The sequence below is a fragment of the Pongo abelii genome, chromosome 1, assembly GCF_028885655.2.
Source record: "Pongo abelii isolate AG06213 chromosome 1, NHGRI_mPonAbe1-v2.0_pri, whole genome shotgun sequence".
Lineage (NCBI taxonomy): Eukaryota > Metazoa > Chordata > Mammalia > Primates > Hominidae > Pongo > Pongo abelii.
In genome coordinates, this window is record NC_071985.2 from 91093615 (window position 1) to 91098972 (window position 5358).

Sequence of the window (5358 nt, forward strand, 5' to 3'; positions counted from 1 at the left end):
TTGATCTTCTACGCCTTGCTCCAGAACAGTTAGAAAACAGCTTAGCATACACTTATGAATGTAGGAAAAGAAATGCATGCCTGGATTATGCACTCATATACACATGCACGCAGCTACACATACCCTGAGAATATTTTGAGTTACACAACTCCATTAAAACATAAATTCTGGCCAGGTGCAGTGGCTCACGTTTGTAATCCCAGCACTTTGGGAGGCTGAAGTGGGCAGATCACGAGGTCAAGAGTTCGAGATAAGCTTGACCAATGTGGTGAAACTCCATCTGTACTAAAAATGCAAAAATTAGCTGGGCATGGTGGCGCGTGCCTTTAATCGTAGCTACTCAGGAGGCTGAGGCAGGAGAATTGCGTGAACCTGGGAGACAGAGGTTGCAGTGAGCCGAGATTGTGCCACTGCACTCCAGCCTGGGCGGCAGAGCTAGACTGCGTCTCAAAAAAAAAAAAAAAAAAAAAAAACATAAAGTCCAGCAGGGTTCTAAAAAGCTAACGAGCAAAATGTTTGGAAACCACCCCAGAAAGATTTTCTAGTTGACTGTTAAGGGTGTCAGAATAATTTGTGCCACATTTTAAGCAAATAAGTTAGAAGATACACACACACATATGCATTTCGGTGGATGTTGCAGGCTTTCTTGTAAAAAAAAAAAAAAAAAAAAAAAAAAAGCTAGAGGCAGACCTTCCAAGTTGATGGAACTGCTCTAACTGACCTAGAAGTAAAGAGTGCAGATGTGGGAAAGAGCAAAGAAGCATCAGCTACGGAGAACACAGACGTGAACTGTCCATATTACTGAGACGCCCGGATCAGAAAACTCAGATTGAAAAGACGAACATGCTGAAAAGGCTAACACTTTTCATACATTCAACACAAGAGTAAAAAGGATGGAGGTTGAAAGGATCAGTAAAAGTATAGTTCCTTTTGCCAGGTTGACATAAAACTCTCTGAAATAGTGTTATAAACATAAGCACTTTAACTACAACTTCTGAAAAGAATAATTAATGAACAGATATCTGATGCATGAGTTAAAAATTTTCCAGTGAGCTCCTAAGCCTGCAGGGGTGAATTTTCGGAAGTTTTTTCTTCGATATTTCCAACTTTAAACCTGAGTTATAAACAGCATTTTATGCCTGAGCATCACAGAGGGTGAAAATATGTGTTCTGGTGCAAGGAAGGATATTCTCTCTCATCTTTCCACTGCACTCTGGCCTTCTATACTGAGGAACAAGCATACCCTGAGCTTCAAATACTGTCCTACAGTATCCAGAATCCACCCAATCCAATGGGGTGAACCTATAGAGGCAAGATATCACTTCTGATAGTGTGGTAAAGTCTGCTGGATGCTGAAAATGGGACAATTCATTGGAAATAAATTATTTAAGTCAAGTTAACATGTCTTTCTTTGCCAAAAATTGTCATGTGAAGTCTGACTGGAGATAAAAGATATCTTTGTTTTAGTGTCCAGATTTCTGGAAATGATATAGTTGGTTTCTGTGAGGTTGGTCAAGAGACAATTAAATTTTGCTTAGTAGTTCTGCTTAATCTAATTAGAAGCCATCAGGTAAAGGGCTGCTGGCCAATGTCACACTGTCTTCTATCTGAAGTTGTATTTGGTGAATGCTGCAGCACATCACCTGGATTGCACTCCTTCAGGACCCACACAAGCATTCCTCCAGCTGCTGGGAGTGCCTTGGGCTAATGGCTTTCAGTTGAGTTCCTCTTCAAGAATTGTCCTTGTTAAACAGCTGCTTCTTCCAAGGTCATGCTCCCTTCCCAGGGATATACTACCTCCAGTGGTTTGTCTATTTAGGGTATTGCTTCACCTTAAGATAAGTAGGAAGGGCTCTCCCAGCTCCAGAGGGAGCTTGACATCACATTTCAACTTTTTTGTTTTTGCCCAATATTGCTTTCTTCACTTCTTCACAAGTGTACATGCTGAGAGCTAATAAACTTGCTGTGTTCAAATCTCTGTCTCAGTGTCTGTTTTCTGGGGACCTCAACCTGCAACATTTTAGGATCTCATTTCTAAAATAACCATTAACATAAGTGGAGAAATCAAACTTTCAGCCCTGATATACTCTACTAAATGCAAATCAGTGGCTCTTATATTTTAATTTAAAATAATTTTATTCTATTTATTCAACTATATTTACTGTGATTCAATTTGGTTGGCAGCAGTGCAGTATTATCTTCTTGGAAACTGGTTAAAAAATTAAAATCTGAACTTTTCTCAGATTCCATAGGAAGTCATTCTTTTCTTTTCAAAAAGTTATCAGTGAGCAGCTTCCATTTCATCGCAGCCTGTTGCTACTACTTTGCAGAGAGATTGCTGACCATTGTCAATGATATTTGAAAATTGGAAATAACAGGAAAGACTGAAAGTGGACTTATGTCATTTAATTTTCAAGAAGGGAAAGAGTGTCATTGTCATAAGTGAAATATATAAGTGAATTGTTGTGGTGAGCACATTGATAGGTAAAAGGCTTGTGGTGGGAATGTTGTAGCGATTGATGAAGTTCCAGATAGAGAGTTGGACTTGGTAAGTAGCTGTCTGGAGCTGGGCAGATCAGCTATGGCAGGAAGACAGCCCGACTCTCTGAGATTATCTAGAGTCCTAGGCTGGCAGGTGCCTCTGCCATCCTCAGCAGAAAACTTCCATCTCCAGGTTGTCACCATTTCCCATTTAATGAGAAGAGGGAAAGATCAGAGTCTTTCTTCAAGTACTCAACTCCTCAACATACTGACAAGATGCACCATTTGTCTGAGTCTCCACTCTGAAGGCGGTCACAGGAGTATGTCTTCCATTGGCCACCAGTGGGGAGCTACTGACTTGCTTTTCAGAAATCAGCCCCTAACTATTGTGAATTCATAAAGATTTTTTGTCTGCCAATTTGGAACAGCAATTCATGGGAGAGCAAATTTTTCTCTATGAACTGGCCTTGACCAATTTGGTAAGAGACAGGAGGTGATAGAGGGGGTGACAAGGGTGAATCTAGAGTGAATTATTTCTATTCCAATCATCTTTATAACCCATGTACTCCATCTCTGGCATAGTAAAAAATGTTTCATGTGTAAAGCCATCTTTATAAATGCCATATTTTAGGGGTCCACAAAATACTCAAGCCCTGACCCTATGTTCCACATTCCCTCTGGACCAAGAGATGTATGACTATCGAGAAGAAAATGGGTAGAAATAAATGGGTAGAAACCCAGACAGGTCTGGCACAAATGTGGAATTTAGATACTGTACACAGAAGAGCACAGTGAAAGAAGAGATCAATGTGTGGAGGACAAAGGAAAATTTTACACTGGAGCTTCTTGGGGAATGCATTCTGAGCCTTAGTGCCTGGATAATTACTGCATATCAACTTAAAGTAATAAATTACAAAATATCTGGGGTCCAAGGGACCTTAGAGATCACCTCCACCAGACTCCCAGTTTTAACAAAGAAAAAATAGAATCTCAGAGGCTGTCAAGTAACTTGGCCCAATCACAGCTAGTTAGCAGCTTGAATATCCAGATCTGTGTTCTATCCATAGTCCCCTCAATCTTGCAGTGAGGGTAAAGGGGAGATAAAAGTGAAATGTGATACTCAAGAACCTAGGAAATCTCTCAGAAAATGTATCTCAAGCTGATCAAGCCCAGACTTTCTATCCATATCAAATCTCTCAGTTTTGAACTCTGAATCACTGGCCTCAATCCCTTGTCTGAAATAAAGGGGTAAATTGCTGTTTAGCCCAATGCCTGAAATGCTGATGTGCTGTGAAAAGCACTGGGGAGAAAGGTGTGGTTAATGTGGTGCAAAGCCTGGTCCCAAGGCTAAAACATAAGATAGACTTTGGGGAGGTGGCAGAGGAAGCATCCTGAAGCAACACCAGGGAGTCTCCTACGGAAACTTTGCCTGGCCTGTTGCTGCAAGAGAAATCTTTTCTCCATTGGCCAGACTTATTCACTACATGAAGCTAAGTAACAAGGGTGTTCACTGGGATTCTGGCCTTTTCTTGACTCTTTTAAATGATTTTCTTTTAAGTGGAGGAGAGTGTGAAGAAAGGTAATACCAGATCCCTATCCAAAGTTAAAAAAAGAGGAAAAAAATGTTTCAGTAATTTCCCTGTTCTTTGTGGCCCAAAAACATTCCCTGGAAAAAATGGGACTTGTGGGTCTTATGGATATTTAAAAGATTTCTCCCCAGCCACACTTCCTCATACTATTAATTGTTCTAAGGCACGGGTAAGCAATAGGCATCCTGATCTTTCACTGATTTCCGTGAATCCACAGCCAGCACCAGCAATATGTTGCCCATCTTCCCTAGTGCTTTCTCTAAGCCCTGAGTATAAATATTTTTATGCGCAGGGTCGTGGCAGTAGGGGGTAGTGGTGGCAAAGACTGGGTCTCATGTAGGTGCTCAAAGTTCCTAAATTTGTATAAATGTTTGCAATTTACAAAGAACTTTCAAATACAGCCTCTTATTTGATTCTCAGAAGAACTCTAAGAGGTAGACAGGATGACTATTATCCTTTTCTTTTTTTCACAAATGAAATACTAAAGCCCATGGAGGTATAAGAAAAATTTTCCCAGATCACAAATCTAGAAAGTAGAAGAGTCAGGATTTGAATTGATGTCTTTTTCTGTATGGTTTAGTCTCTTTCTAATGGATGGCTTTATTATAGGCAGAAACTTGGCCAGGTGCAGTGGCTCAAACCTGTAATCCCACACTTTTTGAGGCTGAGATGGGATCACTTGAGGCCAAGAGTTTGAGATCAGCCTGGGCAAAATAGCAAGACCCCATCTCTACAAAAAATTAAAAAATAAATCATAGGTAAAAACTTAATCCCATTTACTCCATGACAGAAGAATGAGCCTCCAACGAATATGAGGAAGAAATAAAATGAAAGGGAAAATAAACCAAAACTGTCTTGTTCTTTTGCCCAAGATCTTATTCAGTCCTGGACTGTTTTCAGAGCTGAAGGTTTTGGTTATTATTATTTGCTGGAATTTCTCCAAAATGTTTGGTTCGGGTGCTGTATAAAGATACAAGATATAAGTTCAAGATATAAATTTGGGAGGGGCAAAACAATCACAGAAGAATCCTGGACTGTACTCCATCCTGAGAGTCCTATGTCTTGAGACTGTCCCTGATTCTTCCAAGAACTGAAAGTTCATATATAGTAAGCTGAAGAAGAAGCATAAAAATGATCCACCTCACTGGCATCCTCCTGTCTTTTCATTCCTAGATCGCACTTACAATAGTCAAGAGAGGACATTTCCAATCTAGAACTTCATGGTCCTTGCCTTTAGTAGAAAAAAACAAACTAGCAAGCCTTGAATACTCAGAAGCATTCTGTTACA